This window comes from Gorilla gorilla, chromosome 4, assembly GCF_029281585.2.
Source record: "Gorilla gorilla gorilla isolate KB3781 chromosome 4, NHGRI_mGorGor1-v2.1_pri, whole genome shotgun sequence".
NCBI classification, from domain to species: domain Eukaryota; kingdom Metazoa; phylum Chordata; class Mammalia; order Primates; family Hominidae; genus Gorilla; species Gorilla gorilla.
In genome coordinates, this window is record NC_073228.2 from 42876279 (window position 1) to 42896235 (window position 19957).

Sequence of the window (19957 nt, forward strand, 5' to 3'; positions counted from 1 at the left end):
GGGTCGATTGAACCCAGGAGGTCAAGGCTGCAGTGAGCTGTGATCACATCACTGTACTCCAGCTTGGGCATTGGAGTGAGATCCTGTCTCAAAAAAAAAAAAGACTGTACGTATTTTATAACTTACAGGCTTATACAGGACACAGTGGTCGGTACCTGTAGTCCTAGCTGCTCAGGACGCTGAGGCAGGAGGATCACGTGAACCAGAAATGTGGGGCTACAGTGTGCTATGCCCCGGGCCCCTTCACCCGAATAAAACCATTGGAAGAGGCTTTCAGACTGCTGTGAGGAGAAAAAGATGTTCTTCCTAAGCTACTGGGCATAGAAAGAGATGGACATGTAGAGGAGGTCTTAGAGAAACTGGAGCTAGGAGAAGAAGGCCAGCTGGGATGGTAGTGAGTGTCTAAGTGTTTTATCAATTATAGGTTCTAGAATCAAGTTAGTAGATTGTGACCAGTTTAAAAAAAATTAAAATACATAGAAAATATCAGAGGCTGGGTGTGGTGGCTCACGCCTGCAATCCCAGCACTTTGGGAGGCCGAGACCGGCGGATCACCTGAGGTCAGGAGTTCAAGACCAGACTGGCCAACATGGTGAAACCCTGCCTCTACTAAAAATACAAAAATTAGCCAGGTGTGGTGACCCACACCTGTAGTCCCAGCTCCTGGAGAGGCTGAGGTGAGAGGATCATTTGATCATGACACTGCACTCCAGCCTGGGCAACAGAGTGAGACCTTGTCTCAAAAGAAAAAAAAAAAAAGGAAAGAAAAGAAAAAATATCAGAGTATACTTTTACATGTGAATATTATTTCTTTTTATTTAATTGAGACAGGGTCTTGCTGTGTCACCCAGGTTGGAGTGCAGTGGCCTGATCACAGCTTACTGCAGCTTCAACCTATGGGGCCCAAGTGATCCTCTTCCCTCAGCCTCCTGAGTCACCGTGACTAGAGGAGCACGTGCCACCAAGCTCGGCTAATTTTTAAATTTTTTGTACAGATGAGATCTCACTACATTGCACAGACTGGTCTCAAATTCCTGGGCTCAAGTATCCTCCCACCTCAGCTCCCCCAAAGTGCTGGGATTATAGATATGAGCCATCACACCAAGCCAAATATTATTTTTGTTTAATTTATTTTTTTTTGGTTTGTTTTTAAAAGGTTAGTCAAGTGAAGCAATGGGAGTGGAGTACATGTTATTTCTTAAACGTTTATTTCAGTTTTGTGCATGTGTGTATGTGTACACTGGTTTCTGATGAAAAACAGATATCTTACTGAGGGTCTTAGTACAAATAAAAAATGGTGAAAGCCATAGGAGAAATAATGAAAAAGCTCATGGTGAGTAAAGTCCTAAACTGGGAATGAGGATTCACAGACGAACCAAACCTCAGAGAGGAAGGCAGGGTACATTTTGTGGAGCCCAATCTCCATCTGAGTGCAGAAATCTTCCTACACTCACAACTGACAAAGAGCTTTGAGCCTCCCTGGAAGACTTCAGGCACCAGCAGCTCAGTATTTCTCAAGCCTGTTGACACCACCTTTGCAAAGATTCTCACAGTGAGAGAAATCTGACATGGCCGACTCCATCTTGCTTCTAGCCTCACAGACTGGCTGTCTTTAGCTCACTCCTGCACCTACGTAGGCCAAGCTAAACATGGGAGGAATCTGGTTTATAGTTTAACTTGAAAGCAAGGATGATAATAGTCCCTCCCTAAAACCAACCTCCTCCTTGCTCAGGGACCAAAAATGTAGGCATAATTTCTATAATCCTTTACTGTTCCGAGGTCATGTGGCCAGAGGTCACAAGATTTGTGATTTGTGCCCCCTGTAGATAACATCACTATTGTAAAACCTAGGCTTGGTCTTTTGAGATGCATTCTGGCAACTGACAGACCCCACCTAGATCAGTGATTCATGATTCAACCGGGCCTGTGGCCCCACCCAGAGGCAGATTCAGCACAGAAAGACTGTTTTCCACACCCCTATGATTTAATCCCTAATCAGTCAGCAGTGCCCATTCCTAGCCCCCTGCTCATCAAATTGTTCATAAAAACCCCAACTTCGGAGCCTTCAGGGAGACTGATTTGAGTAATAACTCCATCTCCAGGCTGGGCGCGGTGGCTCACACCTGTAATCCCAGCACATTGGGAGGCTGAGGCAGGCAGATCACCTGAGGTCAGGAGTTCAAGACCAGCCTGGCCAACATGGCAAAACCCCATCTCTACTAAAAATACAAAAATTAGCCGGGTGTGGTGGTGCATGCCTGTAGTCCCAGCTACGTGGGAGGCTAAGCCAGGAGAATTGCTCGAACCCAGGAGGCAGAGATTGCAGTGAGCCAAGATCATACCACTGCACTCCAGCCTGGATGACAAAACGAGACTCTGTCTAAAAAAATAAAATAAAATAACTCCATCTCCCACGTGGCAGACCTAGTGTCAATTGAACTCTTTCTTTAATGCGATGCTGAGGTCTTGGTGAATTGATTTGGTTTGTGCAGCCGGCAGGAAGAACCCCCTGGGTGAATACACTGTTCTGCCAATGGACAGCTCAAGTTGTTAGAAAGTTCATCCTCTTTGCCCCTCTAACTTCCACCCGTGACTTCTAATTCTCTGCCTCTGTTGTAATCCAGACTAGGAACAAATAAGCAAATAAACTAAGAAAGCTATCTTGTGACCTCTAAGTTTCGTTTTCCTCCTGGTGTAAGTATTTGTGTTTCTCAAGTATCTGAGCTTCCATAGACTTCACTATTCTAGTTGTTTCTCTAGCAGTTACCATTCTTGACTATATTATGGATCAGATATAAAGACTTTACGTTTCTATTTTACTAATTCTCACAACACTGCTATGCAAAAGGTACTACTATTATCCTTTTGCATATGAGGCTCAGAACACTTAAATTGCTTACCCAAATTACCCAGCCAGTTAGTGGCAGGATGAAATTTACCAATGTCTTTGTGTGATACCCAGAATTGATCTCAATCCTCCAGATGTGGTTTGACTGGCCCAAAGTAGAAAATCTTTATCCTGACTTCCCCTTGGTGGACAAAGTTTTCTTTTATTTAAAATAGAGATGGGGTCTCACTATGTTGCCCAAACTGGTCTCAAACTCCTGGCCTCAAGTGATCCTCCTGCCTCGGCTTCCCAAAGTGCTAGAATTGCAGGCATGTGCCACCTTGCCCAGCCTAACATTCTTATGTATGTCTCTAGGTGCACATATGCACACATTTCTGTGAATATATGGGCAAGAGTGAAATTGCTATATCATAGGGTCTAGCATTTCCAACTATAGTAATGTCAAACTGTTTTCCACCAATTTACACTTCTACGAAGGTTCACATTATTCCATATTCTTAACATCAGCATTGGCATTCAGGTGAGTGTGTAGTGGTATCTGATTGAGTTTTTAATTTGCGTTTGCATGATGACTAATGATCTCTTGCATCTTTTCATATGTATATCCGTTATTTTCAGTTTCCTTTTTCAGTGAAGTGCCCATTCAAGCCTTTTGTTATTTTTCTATTAGATTGTCTTTTCTTATTGATTTTTAGGGTTTTTTTTTAAAACCCAAACTGACTATGTATTTTCCCTACTTTATTTTATTTTTGACACAGGATCTTGCTCTGTCACCAAGGCTGGAGTGCAGTGGTGCAATCATGGCTCACTAAAGCTTTGACCTCAAGGGCTCAAGCCATCCTCCTGCCTCAGCCTCCTGAGTAGCTGGGACCACAGGTCTGTGCCACCACACTCAGCCAATTTGTGTATTTTTAGTAGAGATGGGTATTTGCCGTATTGCTCAGGCTGGTCTCCAACTCCTGGGCTGAAGTAATGCCTGCCTCAGCCTCCCAAAGTGTTGGGATTACAGGTGTGAGCCACCACTCCTGGCTGGATTTTTCTATTGTAATCTATATTTAAGTTATTTGTCAGTTATGCATTACAAATGACTTTTCCTGGCTGGGCAAGGTGGCTAATACCTGTAATCCCAGCACTTTGGGAGGTGGAGGTGGACAGATCGCTTGAGCTCAGGAGTTCGAGACCAGTCTGGGCAACATGGTGAAACCCTGTCTCTACTAAAGATACAAAAATTAGGCCAGGCGCAGTGACTCATACCTGTAATCCTAACACTTTGGGAGGCTGAGGCGGGTGGATCACTTGAGGTCAGGAGTTCGAGACCAGCCTGGCCAACATGCCAAAGCCCCGTCTCTACTAAAAGTACAAAAATTAGCTGGAGGCCTCTAATCCCAGCTACTCAGGAGGCTTGAGGCAGGATAATCGCTTGAACCTGGGAGGTTGAGGCTGCAGTGAGCTGAGATTACACCACTGCACTCAAGCCTGGGGGATAAAGTGAGATTCTATCTCAAAACACAAAACAAACAAACAAAAAAACCCAAATATCTTTTCCTATTCTGTGGCTGACCTTGTCATTTTATTATTGGGGTCTTTTGACAAGGAGAACATACAGTATCACATTAATATGGTGAAGTATATCAACATTTTAGAACGTTTTTTGTCTTTTTTGGGAAGACTTTCCTTACCTTGAGGTCATGAAGATAGTCTCCTATGTTGTCTTCCAGAAGCTTTATTGTTTTTTCTTCACATTGAAGTCTACAATTCACATGGAATTTATTTCTCTGTTTAATATGTTAGGGAGGAATTCGATTTCGTATTTTTCCATATGGACACTCCATTGTCCCAGAACAATTTATCGAAAAGTAGGCCCTAGCTGGGCATGGTGGCACGTGCCTGCCATCCCAGCTACTTAGGAGGCTGAGGGGGGAGGATCATTTGAGTCCAGGAGTTCGAGGTTGCAGTAAGTTGTGATTGTGCCACTGCACTCCAGCCTGGGCGACAGAGCAACACCCTGTCAAAAAGAAGAAAAAAAGAGAAGGAGGAGGGGGAGAGGAGGAATGGGGAGTAGAAGGGGGAGGAGGAGGAAGAGGAGGAGAAAAAAGAGAGAAAGAATGAAAGGAAAAGAAAGTTCTTTTACCCACTCCTCTGTTGTGCCACCTTTGTCATAAATCAATTGTCCAGATACTCGTGGGGCTGAATCTGGGTTCCCTATTCTGTTGCGTTGGCATGTTTTCCCATCCTTGCACCAGTACTGAACTACCTCAATTTCTATAGCTTGCAGTTGATAATAAGCTTTACGCTCTGGTGGAGCAAATCCTCCCACGTCTCATGGCTAGGTATTTTTGAGGCTGGGATTGCTCATACACACAGATCCATTCAACCATTTAGGGAGAGTGTGGGGTGGGGTGGGGAGAACGGGTGCTCAGGGGAGAGGTGGGAGAGCAGCGCGAGGATCCTCTGTGTTTCCATGGCATCCTCCCAAGGGGCGGGAACATATAACCACAGTGCCAATCACCCTGTGGGGAGATCATAAATGCGTCAGCGGACTCCCTTGTTACTTATCCTAGAGGGACAGGCACCTCTCAAAACCGAGATGCTGATCCAAAGAAGCTGCTTCACGCAGGTCTCTCCCATACAATCCTAAAGGTACGCCCTTTCCTGCAAAGCACGTGCGCCTGCTCGGCACCCTAAACACGGATCCTGGACAGATTCGCCCAGAGAGACGCGCTCAATCCGTCTGAGGACTCGCTTAAGACGCCCTGGCGGGCTGAAGAACCGGTCCCTTAGCCAAGGGACTGTTTTTCTTTTTCTTCTTTCTTTCTCTTCTCTTCCCCTCCCCTCCCCTCACCCTCTCTCTCTCTCTTTCTCCCCTCTTCTCTCTCTCTCTGTCTCTCTCCCTCTCCTTTCCTCTTTCACCAGCTACAGCATCTAAGGGACTGTTTTCTTTCTTTCTCTTTCTTTCTTTCTTTCCTTCTTTCTTCCTTATCTCTTCTCTCTTTCACCAACTACAGCATCTAGGGACTGTTTTTTTGTTTTTTTGTTTGTTTGTTTTTTGAGATGAAGTCTTTCTCTGTCTCCCAGGCTGGAGTACACAGGCACGATCTCGGCTCACTGCAACCTCCACTTCCCGGGTTCAAGCCATTCTCCTGCCTCAGCCTCCCCAGTAGCTGAGATTACAGGGGCGCGTCACCACGCCCGGCTAATTCTTGTATTTTTAGTTGAGACGAGGGTTCACCATGTTGGCCAGGCTGGTCTCGAACTCTTGACCTCAGGTGATCCGCCCGCCTCGGCCTCCCAAAGTGCTGGGATTACAGGCGTGAGCCACCGCATACAGCCTAAGGGCCTGTTTTCTGACTGACAGGCACAGACAACCTCACTGAGCACCGGACAACCAAGACAAACTAGGGTGCGTTCCAGACCCCAAAAACACACCCCTCTGGGGACCGCAGCCTCGTTATTGTTCGTGACCAATTGGAGTCCCGCAGGCGCCGTTTCCCCGCCCCTTGGTTCGGTCGAGCCACTTCATTGGCGGCTCAGGCAGCAGTAGCGTATCGCGCTTGCTCAGTAGCCAATAAGAAGCATGACGGCACCCTCGGCAACCTGGGACCTCCTAGACCGGCCGACCTAGCTATGCCCCGCCCAAAGCAGCATCCTCCGGATCCTTCGGGTTCTTTCGGAAGCTGCCCTGCAGGGTGAAGTCGTGTTCGCTCTCCCATCAACACATTTATTTTTCTGCCCGACTCTCGCGCGTGCGCACTGACACCCCTAGGACGGCCCTGAAATGAAAACATCTTGAGAGAGGGGGAGGGACCCCAAGCTGCTGCAGGCCAGATCAGTGAGGCTACCCACACAGCCCGAGGTGGCTGCTGCCGGAAGCGGTCTCCAAAACAGGAATTGTAGGACCAAAAAGTCTCGTGAGGTCCCACCGAGATTTGAACTCGGATCGCTGGATTCAAAGTCCAGAGTGCTAACCATTACACCATGGGACCTGCTAGCTGCTTAAGGCGGCCGCGAGTCTCCTCAAGCTAGGACGGTTCTGGGCGGCCTTTTCAGAGCGGCGGCGGTGTCCGTGTTTGCCGGACTGGGCCCTGGGCCGGGGCCCCACGGACGGCGTGGCGAGGGCTTCTGCGTCCTTCGCGTTCCAGGCGTTTCTGGTCCCGGGGATATCATGTCTTCCTGCGCTCCTCCGGGGGCTGGGAGGTCGGAAAGGCAGCAGGCTGGCGGGGTTGGCGATGTGGGGCTGGACTGGGTCCGGGGAAAGCCTGCTCCAACCCCAACTCCAGGGCAGGAGGCGCGGCGCACGGAGCCTGGGTTGTTTACTTATTTATTTACGTGGGGAGTGCCTTAGAAAAGGTATTTTGGCCAAGCGGGAAGGGAAGCGGACTGGCATGTGGGGAACAACGGTTCAAACCCCAGGCGCCCCAGGGACGCGCGAACGGAGACCTTGAAATTGCGCCCCCAGCCTGACTGCGTCGGTGCGAGTCCTACTGTTTCACGTGGCTGGAGCTCACGAGAAAACCGTTCCAAAGTTTCGCCTCCACTTGCGTGTGTGTCTAATTAAAAACCACCAGGTGGGACTGCTGAGATAACACTCAGATACCCTTCCTTGCTGGGCGATTATCCTTAACTTTAGGATTAAATCAGATCAGTGGAAAAGACACTCCCCTCTGGGCTCTCTCCCCCATTTTAGTGAGCGTGTATGTAAACGGAAGTTTCTGCAGGTCAATCTGGCTACATTAAATTTTTACACGCCATTTGACTCAGCAGTTTCATCTTTGAGACTTTAGCCTACGGAAACACCAAGGCAAGTGCCAAGACGTATGTTCCAGGATGTTCTCAGCTGTGTTGTTTATAATAGTAAAAAACAGAAAATAAACGTCCAAGTGAAAATTGGTAATAACAATATCTACACAATAAATATTGTGCAAGAATTTAGGGAATAACTTATTGTAATAATATAAAAAGCCAAAACAAAAAAGCTACTTGCCAATTATTATGTATAATAATAATAAAATCGACTTACCAATTAGTATGTATACATACCAATTAGTATGTATAACAATATGATAATAGGTAAAATCTACTTACCAATTTGTATGTATAATAGTGTTGTACCAATTAGTGTGTATAATAATATAGTATATATTAATTATATATAACATTAATTATATATAAATAAAATACATCATTTAATAATATATACTAATAATATCTAATTCATATGTACTATATACTAACAATATATAGTAATATGTATAATATCCCATGACTTATAAACAAACAGAAAAGTTATACATGTGTGTAATGAACATTTACCATTTATTTGACGTGTGACATCTGACTTCCTTTCTTGAGGGCGCCAACACTGTGTGGATCTGGGTGACAGCAGCTGTGCTCCAAGGTGGATATACTCACTCTCCAGCAGTCAGAATGAGATGTAGCTTGGCCAATTAGACTTAAAATCCAGAGACTGATGCCCAGAAACGGTGATTTTAGAACTCGTTCTGCTACTAGTGGTGGCTGTGACACCCAGTGTCCCGGGGCAGTGGGGGCAGCCAGGCCATGCCCACTAGCAGCAGAACTGGCATCCTAACCACACGGCCCAGTATCCTGACCTTGCCTGAGGTCCTGGCTGCCCAGTTCCCCTTTGGCTCTGCCCATCTTCCGAAGTTTGCTTTTCCAGCCTCTCTCTGGTGCTCTGAGCTATCTCACATCCCTCCAATAAGTCCCTTTTCTTGCTTAGTGTACCCAGTCCTTTTCCGTTGCATGCAGTCAAGAGCATGGTAGCCTAAATCTGAAATGCTCTGTTGATGATTTATCTCTGGGGAGTAAATTTATAAGGACTTTTCTGTTTTTCCATATGGCTTGATAAAAGAATAACTCTTGTATATTGTCAGAAGAAACAGTAAAGATTTTCCATTTTGGGAAACAAGCCAATCTCCCCTTAAGCTCCTATGACTTAAGGGTGAGCTATTAAAGCTGAAGTTGAATGACTTCAGCATCTTTGGACCTCAGCTTTCCTGTTTATTTCTTCCTTACGCGGGTTCTGTGAGCACCAGTGAGAATGCATTGAAATTAATTTCTCAAAAGCTACTTTAGAAACCCTAAAGGGCCATGATGATATTCTTTGACAATGTATAGGAGATAGTTCCTTCTGTCCAGTGTGAGGGTAAAGGTGACTCCACCTTTCTACTTCCACTTCTCCCTACTCCCATTCTCTAGCTTTTTCTTTTCTTTTCTTTCTTCTTTCTTTTTTGAGATGGAGTCTGGCTTTTTTGCCCAGGCTAGAGTGTAGTGGCATGATCTCCACTCACTGCAACCTCTTCCTCCCAGGTTCAAGCAATTCTCCTGCCTCAGCCTCCCAAGTAATTGGAACTACAGTGCACCACCATCACGCCCAGCTAATTTTTGTGTTTTTAGTAGAGACGGAGTTTCGCCATGTTGGCCAGGCTGGTCTCAAACTCCTGGCCTCAGGTAATCCACCTGCCTCTGCCTCTCAAAGTGCTGGGATTACAGGCCTGAGCCACTGCGCCTGGCCACATTTACTAATTTTTTAATGATAAGAGAGAAAAGGGAGACAGGATGTAATCTTCCTTCCCCAGAATAACTAGTTTCTATTAACATAAAGCCACAGTTCATGACATTGTAAAGATGGCAACCCATGGCATCTTTGAGAACAGACCCAGCCTCTTCAAGTGGCTCCTGAAGCATGGGAGAGTCCTAGGTTCTGCTAGAGGTGGGGTCAGTGTGGCTTCAGCCCTGGCACTGAAACTGAGGGCTGAATCAGGCAGAGGGGGAGAACAGTGAGGCCAGGGGTTAGGAAGGACCTGAAGGAAGGCTGGGCATGGTGGCTTACACCTGTAATCCCAGCACTTTGGGAGGTCCAGGTGAGTGGATCACCTGAGGTCGGGAGTTCCAGACCAGCCTGACCAACATGGAGAAACCCCGTCTCTACTAAAAATACAAAATTAGCCAGGTGTATTGGCGCGTGCCTGTAATCCCTGCTACTCAGGAGGCTGAGGAAGGAGAATCACTTGAAACCAGGAGGCGGAGGTTGTGGTGAGCTGAGATTGTGCCACTGCACTCCAGCCTGGGCAACGAGAGCGAAACTCTGTCTCAAAAAAAAAAAAAAAAAAAAAAAAAAAAAAAAAAAATCCTAAAGGCAAGGATTAGGGACTTCAAGTTTTTTGTAAGCCTGTAAATATATAGTGGATGGAATAACAGGTGCTTTGAGTAGTTAAATGGAAAGTATTCCTGTTCACTGTCATAGCCATGTTCAGTCCATTTCCTTTGTCCATTCTGAAGCTTCTCACAGTTAGCTGGGATAGAATCTGTCTTGCTCTGTGTCCTCATCACCCAGCTTAGGTGATACATGCCACGAATCCCCTACTTTACCTGGGGATCCCCGGCTGAGCCAGACAAGCTGCCAGCACCTCCTTGTGCAGTGTGAGGAGGGATGCCCTGAGTCTCTGGGCTTGCCCCTTCCACCCCAAGCCCTATTGCCCAGAAGGATCTGGCATTCCTGAACAAAATACAAAATGAGGCTGGGTGCAGTGGCTCATGCCTGTAATCCCAGCACTTTGGGATGCCGAGGCTGGTGGATCACCTGAGGTCAGGAGTTCCAGACCAGCCTGACCAACATGGAGAAGCCCCTTCTCCACTAAAAATATAAAATTAGCTGGGCATGGTGGCGCATGCCTGTAATCCCAGCTTCTTGGGAGGCTGAGGGAGGAGAATCGCTTGAACCCGGGAGGCAGAGGTTGTGATGAGCCAAGATTGTGCCATTGCACTCCAGCCTGAGCAAAAAGAGCAAAACTCCGTCTAAAAAATAAATAAGTAAAACCCAACAAATATACATGTATATGAATATGAATATTCCTTTTCTCTTTTCTTATGTAGAGACAGAGTCTTGCTATGTTGCCCAGGCTAGTCTCGAACTCCTGGGCTCAAGTGATCCTCCTGCCTTGGCCTTCCAAAGTGACGAGATTACAGATGTGAGCAACTGAACCCAGCACATATTCTTTTTCTTAGAAAAAATCAAAACACTGTTCTGCACCTTGTTTTATTAGCACCATATGTTGCATATGTTGAAGATTGTTCAATAACAGAATATATAAAATCAATCTCATTTTTTAAAATAGAGACAGGAATCTTGCTGTGTTGCCCAGGCTGGTCTTGCATCCCTGGCCTTAAGTGATCCTCCTGCCTTGGCTTCCCAAATTGCTGGATTACAGGAATGAGCCACTGCCCCCAGCCTTATCCCTTTAAATGACATGTAATTGAATTATTATTTATATAATGGAAAATGCACAAATTGTAACTGGAGAAACCAATACTTTTTTTTTACACAAATGTATACGCCTGTGTCACCATCACCTAGATCAAGATATAAAGCATTTCTATCACCCCAGAAAGTTCTCTGGTACTCTTTTCAAGCCATTACCTCCTACCTCCCTGGAATCACTGTACTGGTTTCTATCACCATAAATTACTTTTGGCTGCTCTTAAATTTTACATATATGAAATTCACTTATCTGTAGTGTATTTTGTGTCTGGTTTCTTTTGCCAGACACAAAATCAATCAACAAAATTAAATCAATAATTTTGAAGGCCAGGCATGGTGGCTCACGCCTGTAATCCCAGCACTTTGGGAGGCCGAGGCAGGCAGATCACAAGATCAGGAGTTTGAGACCAGCCTAGCCAATATGGTGAAACCCAGTCTCTAGTAAAAATGCAAAAAAATTAGCTGGGCGTGGTGGTGCATGCCTATAATCCCAGCTACTCAGGAGGCTGAGGCAGGAGAATTGCTTGAACCTGGGAGGCAGAAGTTGCAGTGAGCCAAGATAGTGCCACTGCCCTCCAGCCTGGGAGACAGAGTGAGACTCCCTCTCAGATAAATAAACAAATAAATAAATAAATAACAATTTTGAGACTCATCATTGTCATTTTATATATCGGTAGTACATTCTTTCATTGCTGAGTAATATTGCATTGTATGACTATACCACGATTTGTTGATCCATTCTCCAGTTGATGAACATTTGGGTTGTTTACAGTTTGGGGCTAGTATAAATAAATCTGCTATGACCACTCTTGTACAACTCTTTTTTGGTCTTGGGTATAAACCTAAGAATAGAATTGCTGGGCTACAGGCTATGTGTATACTTAAGTTTATTAGGAACTGCCAAACAGTTTTCCAAGGTTCTTGTACTATTTTATACTCCCACCAGCAGTGTATGGGAGAGTTCCAGTTCTACATCTTTGTTAGTAGGTGACATTGTTAGTCTCTTAAATTTTAGCCATTCTGGTGGGTGTATAATGATCTCTTTTTATGGTTTTAATTTGTATTTCCCTGATGGTTATGATGTTGAACATCTATTTTACATGCTTACTAGCTGTTTAGATATGTTCTTTTCTAAGTGCTGTTTCAAGTATTTTATTCATTAAGAAAATGTTTTTCCTGGCCTGGGCAACATGGCAAGACCCCATCTCTACAAAAAATTACAAAATTAGCTGGGCTGGTTGTGCCACTGCACTCCAGCCTGGGCAACAGAGCAAGACCCTGTCTCACAAAAAAAATTTCTTATTAATTTACAGGAATTCTTTATATATCCTGATATGAATCCTTTATCAAATATATGTATGTTGAACATTTTCTCCCAGTCTGTGGCTTGCCTTTTCACTTTCTTTTTTTTTCTTTTTTAAGACAGAGTCTCACTCTGTCACCCAGGCTGGAGTGCAGTGGCACGATCTCTGCAACCTCTGACTCCTGGGTTCAAGTAAGTCTTGTGCCTCAGCCTCCTGAGTAGCTGGGATTACAGGTGCTTACCAGCATGCCTGGCTAATGTTTGTATTTTTAGTAGAGACGGGGTTTCACCATGTTGGCCAGTTTGGTCTTGAACTCCTAACCTCAAGTGATCTGCCCACCTCAGCCTCCCAAAGTGCTGGGATTATAGGTGCAAGCCACTGTGGCCAGCTGCCTTTTCACTTTCTTAATAGTGTCTATATTAGCCCGTTTGCACACTGCTGATAAAGACATACTTGAGACTGGGAAGAAAAAGGTTTAATGGACTTACAGTTCCACGTGGCTGTGGAGATCTCACAATCATGATGGAAGGTGAAAGGCATGTCTCACATGGCGGCAGACAAGAGAAGAGTGCTTGTGCAGGGAACTCCCCTTTTTAAAACCATCAGATCTCGTGAGACTTATTCACTATCATGAGAACAGCATGGGAAAGACCTGCCTTCATGATTCAGTTACCTCCCACTGGGTCCCTCCCACAACACATGGAAATTCAAGATGAGATTTGGGTGGGGACACAGCCAAACCATATCATTCTGCCCCAGTCCCTCCCAAATCTCATGTCGTCACATTTCAAAACCATTCATGCCTTCCCAACAGTCCCCCAAAGTCTTAACTCATTTCAGCATTAACTCAAAAGTCAACAGTCCAATGTCTCATCCGAGACAAGGCAAGTCCCTTCTGCCTATGAGCCTGTAAAATCAAAAGCAGATACAATAGGGGTACAGGCATTGGGTAAATACAGCTGTTTCAAATGGGAAAAAAATGGCCAAAACAAAGGGGCTACAGGCCCCATGCAAGTCTGAAATTCAGTGAGGCAGTCAAATCTTAAAGCTCCAAAATAATTTCCTTTGACCCTGTGTCTCACATCCAGGTCACACTGATGTAAAAGGTGGGTTCCTGTGGTCTTGGGCAGCACCCCCCTGTGGCTTTGCAGGGTACAGCCTCCCTCCTGGCTGCTTTCACAGGCTGGCATTGAGTGCACAGTGCAAGCTGTTGGTGGATCTACCTTTCTGGGCTCTGGAGAATGGTGGCCCTCTTCTCACAGCTCCACTAGGTGGTGCCCTAGTAGGGACTCTGTGTGGGGGCTCTGACCCCACATTTACCTTCCTCACTGCCCTAGCAGAGGTTCTCCATGAGGGCCCCACCCCTGGAGCAAACTTCTGCCTGGGCATCCAGACATTTCCATACATCCTCTGAAATCTAGGTGGAGGTTCCCAAATCTCAATTCTTGACTTCTGTGAACCTGCAGGCTCAACACCATGTAGAAGCTGCCAAGGCTTGGGGCTTACACCCTCTGAAGCTACAGCCCAAGCTCTATGTTGACTCCTTTCAGCCTCAGCTGGAGCAGCTGGGATGCAGGGCACCAAATCCCTAGGGTGGACTCAGCACAAGGACCCTGGACCAGGCCAATGAAACCATATTTTCCTCCTAGGCCTCCAGGCCTGTGATGGGAGGGGCTGCCATGAAGACCTCTGACATGCCCTGGAGACATTTTCCCCATTGTCTTGGCGATTAACACTGGCTCCTCATTACTTATGCAAATTTCTGCAGCTGGCTTGAATTTCTCCTCAGAAAATAGAATTTTCTTCTCTGTTCTTTTCTTTTTTTTTTGAGATGGTGTTTTGCTCAGTCACCCAGGCTGGAGTGCAGTGGTGCAATCTTGGCTTACTGCAACCTCCACCTTCTGGGTTCAAGTGATTCTCCTGCCTCAGCCTCCCGAGTAGCTGGGATTACAGGCACACAACACCATGCCTGGCTGATTTTTGTATTTTTAGTAGAGACAGGGTTTCATCATGTTGGACAGGCTGGTCTCAAACTCCTGACCTCAAGTGATCTGCCTGCCTCAGCCTCCCAAAGTGTTGGGATTACAGGTATGAGACCAGACAGATTTGAGAAAGTTTTGAAGACTGAAAGCCACCATGCCCCATCCAGGATTTTCTTTTCTATTGTGTTGTCAGGCTGTGAATTTTCCAAACTTTTGTGCTGTTTCCCTTTTAAAACTGAATGCCTTTAACAGCACCCAAGTCACCTCTTGAATGCTTTGAGGCTTAGAAATTTCTTCTACCAGATATCCTAAATCATCTCTCAAGTTCAAAGTTCCACAAATCTCTAGGGCAGGGGCAAAATGCTGCCAATCTCTTTGCTAAAACGTAACAAGAGTCACCCTTGCTCCAGTTCCCAACAAGTACCTCATCCCCATCTGAGACCACCTCAGCCTGGATTTCATTGTCCATATCATTATCAGCATTTTGGTTGAATCCATTCAACAAGTCTCTAGGGAGTTCCAAACTTTACCACATTTTCCCGTTTGCTTCTGAGCCCTCCAAACTGTTCAACCCTTTGCCTGTTACCCAGTTCCAAAGTCACTGCCACATTTTTGAGTATCTTTTCAGCAGCACCTCACTCTCAATACCAATGATGGCAGTGGCTGCTGCCATCCTGCCAGCTGCATCAGGGAGGCATGGCTGGGGCTGCACACTCCATGGAGCCAGTGGGAGACCTGCCCCTTCTGAGTTGGGATGGGGGTGCCCCATGCCACTGTAGCTGCCCAAACTGTAGCTGCAGACCCAGCCCTCCTGCTCTACAGAGCAGGCAGAAGCCTCACCCTCCTGGGGCTATGCAAACTGAAAGCTATGGATCTGAGCCTCCCTGTGCTCTTGGGGGAGCTAGGTGCAGGCAGGATTGTCCTCCTGGGTGCAGCGGCAGCTGCCAGACCCGCAACTGCAGACCTGGGCCTCCCACTCAATGAAGCAAGCAGGAGCCAGGGACAAGCGGGAGGCCTGCCTCTTACAAGTTAGCGGGGTAGGAGCTCCCAGGTGCAGCTGTGGCTGCCCTCCCAGGTGCAGGACCCAGGCGTCTCTGCACCCTGCACCCTCGGGTGCCCCAGAAAGGACCCCCCCCCAACCCCATCCCTGTAAGCTCAGAGGTTTCTGCTCCCACTGCCTGGCCTCTCTCCACTCCTGGCACACACTCCCATCTCAGAGCAGGGTTAAGGCCAAGCCCCAGAGCCATGAATAGTAGCAGGAGGCAGACAGTCCTGGGCAGAAGTGGGTGGGGTCCCTAGTAAGGCCCCACCATCAGGCCAAGAAGGGCCTGAGGGCTGGGGGCTGGGGACTGGGCTGCCAGTCCCACAGACTGGAGTGCAGATTTGTGGTACCTCTTCCGGCCTGCCCATGGCTGCCCATGGACCAATCAGCATGCACTTCCTCCTCTTTGAGGTCCATAAAAGCCCTGGGCTCAGCCAGAGCAGGCAGAGGATGGCCAGAGGACAAAGAGGGCAGGGAGACAGGACAGGACAGGATGAACAGCTGCAGAGAGGAGGAGTACCATCTACTCCAGCTCTGGAGAGGAGTACCATCTATGGGACAGGACAACCAGCTGCAGAGAGGAATACCCTCTCTGCTGAGAACTGCAGAGATGAGGGACCAGCAGAGAGGGTACTCCTCTCTGCTGAGAGCTTCAGAGACCTACCAAGACATCTGAATGACTTGGCTGAGGAGAGGAACTATCCTCTCCAGGGCCTCCTCTCTGCTAAGAGCTAAACACTTGACTGGATGACCTGCCTGCAGAGAGGAGGTACCCACTCCTCTGAGCTGTCCTAACACTAAATAAAACTCTTCATCACCTTTTACTTGTCTGCATACCTCATTCTTCTGGATGCAGGACAAGAACTCAGGCAAAGGCACTGTGGCTACAGAGATTTCCAGCCAGAAAAATTGACCCCCAGTAACACCAACTTTCTGTATTAGTCCATTTTCATGCTGCTGATAACGATGTACCTGAGACTGGGAAGAAAAAGAGGTTTAATGGACTTACAGTTCCATGTGGCTGGGGAGGCCTCACAATCATGGCAGAAGGCAAAAGGCATGTCTCACATGGTGGCAGACAAGAAGAGAGCTTGTGCAGGGAAACTCCCCTTTTATTTATTTATTTACATATTTATTTATTTGAGACAGAGTCTTGCTTTGTCACCCAGGCTGGAGTGAAGTGGCATGATCTCAGCTCACTGCAGCCTCCACCTCCTGGGTTCAAGCGATTCTACTGCTTCAGCCTCCCAAGTAGCTGGGATTACAGGCATGCACCACCACACCCGGCTCATTTTTGTATTTTTAGTAGAGACAGGGTTTCACCATGTTGGCCAGGCTGGTCTTGAACTCCTGACCTCAGGTTATCAGCCTGCCTCGGCCTCCAAATTGCTGGGATTACAGGCATGAGCCACCACACTCGGCTGAAACTCCCCTTTTAAAACCATCAGATCTTGTGAGACTTATTCACTGTCACAGAACAGCATGGGAAAGACCTGCCCCCATGATTCAATTACCTCCCACCAGGTCCCTCCCACAACACGTGGAAATCAAGATGAGATTTGGGTGGGGACAGAGCCAAACCATGTCAATGTCTTTTGATGAGCAGAAGGTTTAAATTTTGATGGATAAAGTCAAATGTATCTTTTTTTTTTCTTTTATGATGAATGCGTTTTGTGTCCTTTGCATGTGGAGAGCTGGGATCTTTACAAGCACAATGGGATAGGAGAGAGGCATATGCAGTTATATAGATTACTCAATTACATGAGGAACATCTTGATAATCCCTTGGTAAAATTTAAAGATGAGGGAATTAGAATTTATATTCTAATTTGAATATAACTTGAATTGAACTTGTTTGAAACTGAAGGGCATAAAGGAAGCAGGAGCATCCAAACAAAGGAATAAGAAAAAGAAGAGCTGTGTGTTAACTTGAATCCTCTGTCAAGACAGATGCAGGGTTGAGTGGAAGAGGTAGGGTGGAGAGCAGGCACCTCTTCAAAATTTAATGATCCTGAAATTGGTGCTGGTGTCTGGAACACAGACTATGTGCCTATCAGGACTGTAGAATTAGGGGAAATGGTAGGAAAAAATTGGAATGCTGGCAGGAGTTAGTGATTTCATGCAGTCTTCAGGTCCTATAAGAGACATCTTTTAGGCTGAAGGTGCCCTGTTTTAAGTTTTCAATTTTGCTTAGAGTGGCTTGCAATCCAAGTTTACCGGAAATCCTACAACTTGGAGTGTTACAGGGCTGGAAAAGCTGATTCTGTACCCCAAGTGAAAGTTAGCATCCACAGAGACAGGGGACTTAGCAGGACACTGATTTGGGCAAGAGACCAGCTTGCTGCATCACAATGCTTTAAACATTTTCTGCCCACAAAGAGGAAAAACTGGGGCAAAGAGCAGATTATAGATGGTCCCTCTGTACTAGAGACGACTATTGTGAATAGCCTCAAGGCAGAAGCCATTTAACTGAGCGCCAGAGGCCTGGGTGGTGGCCTGTGGTTACAAGAATAGGTTCCCCAGTCTCAAAGATACGTCTAGACGAGATGTCTGGAAGTGACTGGAAGTGACAGGAAACCTGTAAGTTTTAAGGAACTGCCAATCAGATTTCATTGGCAATTCAGTTTCCTTAAAACCCTGACTGTTAACAGCTAATGAGTTTTTACTCCTACGGCCATGCCCACGCCTGTGAACACCACTAACAGGAAGTGAGCAGTTAAAGCTGTGTGTAGGTTTCAGAAAGGTCAACCTGCCCACTGCCCACCAGATGTAGATCTGGAAGGTAAAGGACAGGGGTGCTTCTCCTAGAGCAGGCTGGTCCAATCTTTGTGGCCCAGGACGGCTTTTAATGCGGGCCAACACAAATTTGTAAACCTTCCTAAACCATTATGAGATTTTTGGCCAAGTGTGGTGGCACACGCCTGTAATCCCAGCATTTTGGGAGGCCGAGGCGGGCGGATCACAAGGTCAAGAGATCAAGACCATCCTGGCCAACATGGTGAAACCCTGTCTCTACTAAAAATACAAAAAAAAAAAAAAAAAAAACATTAGCCAGGCATGGTGGCACGCGCCTGTAGTCCCAGCTACTCGGGACACTGAAGCAGGAGAATTGCTGGAACCCGGGAGGCAGAGGTTGCAGTGAGCCAAGATCGCACCACCGCACTCCACCCTGAGCGACAGAACAAGACTCCATCTCAAAAAAAAAAAAAAAAAAAAAAAAAAAAAAAATCAAAAACCTTCCTAAGAGTGGAGAAGAAGCCAGCTGACCTCAGACCCAATTTCTACTTCAGCCGCAGGAAATAGACACACCTATGCAGGCAAGAAAAAGACCAGTAGCCCAGTAGCCAATAAGATCCGTCCTCTCCAAAAGCACAGCAGCAGTTTTCCCTTCCTGGGTTAAGCGGGTGGGGAAGAAGTAAAGGAAACAGAGAGGGCAGGCTTGAGCGCCCCCTGGAGGCCCATGCAATTATTTGGCTATTTGTACCCAGCTTTCCTGAAATTCGGAGTTTAGCAGAAAATATCAGGGGGATACTCAGTGTCCTGGAAGGATAGCTTTGTCATTGGTTTGGTCCAGGCTCTTTGGTTGTGTCTGAAACTCAAGGCTGGAGGAAAGCCTATGTGGCTGGTATTGTCTGTGACCTGGTTTTTGCTTCCAAACTGCCCGAAGGAGAAAACCTTTTATTTATGTATGCCTTTCTGTTTTGGAAACAGGCAGTTGTACAGCATGGTTGTATTATTTAGGACACTTTGTTTATAAGTAACAGGAACCAACTCAAATTAGGTTAAGCAAGCCAGGCGTGGTGGCTGAAGCCTGTAATCCCAGCATTTTGGGAGGATGAGGTGGGAGGATTGCTTGAGCCCAGGTATTTGAGACCAGCCTGCCAACATGGTGAAACCCCATCTCTACAAAAAATACTAAAATTAGCTGGGCATGGTGATGCATGCCTGTAGTCCCAGCTACTCGGGTGGCTGAAGTACAAGAATCACTTGAATCCGAGATTGCGCCATTGCACTCCAACCTGGGCAACAGAGTGAGACTCTGTCTCTAAAGATTAAAAAAAAGAGTACACATGAAAACCAACATCCTTATGTGTAAATATTTAAAGCTATAAAAAATGAAGCTAGCAAACTGTTTAATGTTCTATCCTCTTACCTTGACAAAGATGTCATTATAGTGGCAAAATTAAAAAGAATTGTAAAGTGGTGTTGGTTTTGTTTGTTTGGGTTTTTTTTTTTTTAATATGTTTTGCTCTGTTGACCAGGCTGGAGTGCAGTGGCATGATCTCACCTCACTGCAACCTCTGCCTCCCATGTTCAAGCGATTCTCGTGCCTCAGCTTCCCGAGTAGCTGGGATTACAGGCACATGCCACATGCTGAGCTAATTTTTTGTATTTTTAGTAGAGATAGAGTTTCACCATGTTGGCCAGGCTGGTTTCCAACTCCTGACCTCAGGTGATCAGCCCGCCTCAGCCTCCCAAACTGCTGGGATTACAGGTGTGAGCC

General features: G+C 46.4%; 1 non-coding gene across 1 annotated transcript; it reads right to left on the reverse strand.

Moving 5' to 3' along the window:
• Positions 1-6759: 6759 nt before the first annotated feature.
• Positions 6760-6831, reverse strand: TRNAQ-UUG (transfer RNA glutamine (anticodon UUG)). The gene has a single exon. It is a non-coding gene; the product is annotated as a tRNA-Gln (tRNA).
• Positions 6832-19957: the final 13126 nt, after the last annotated feature.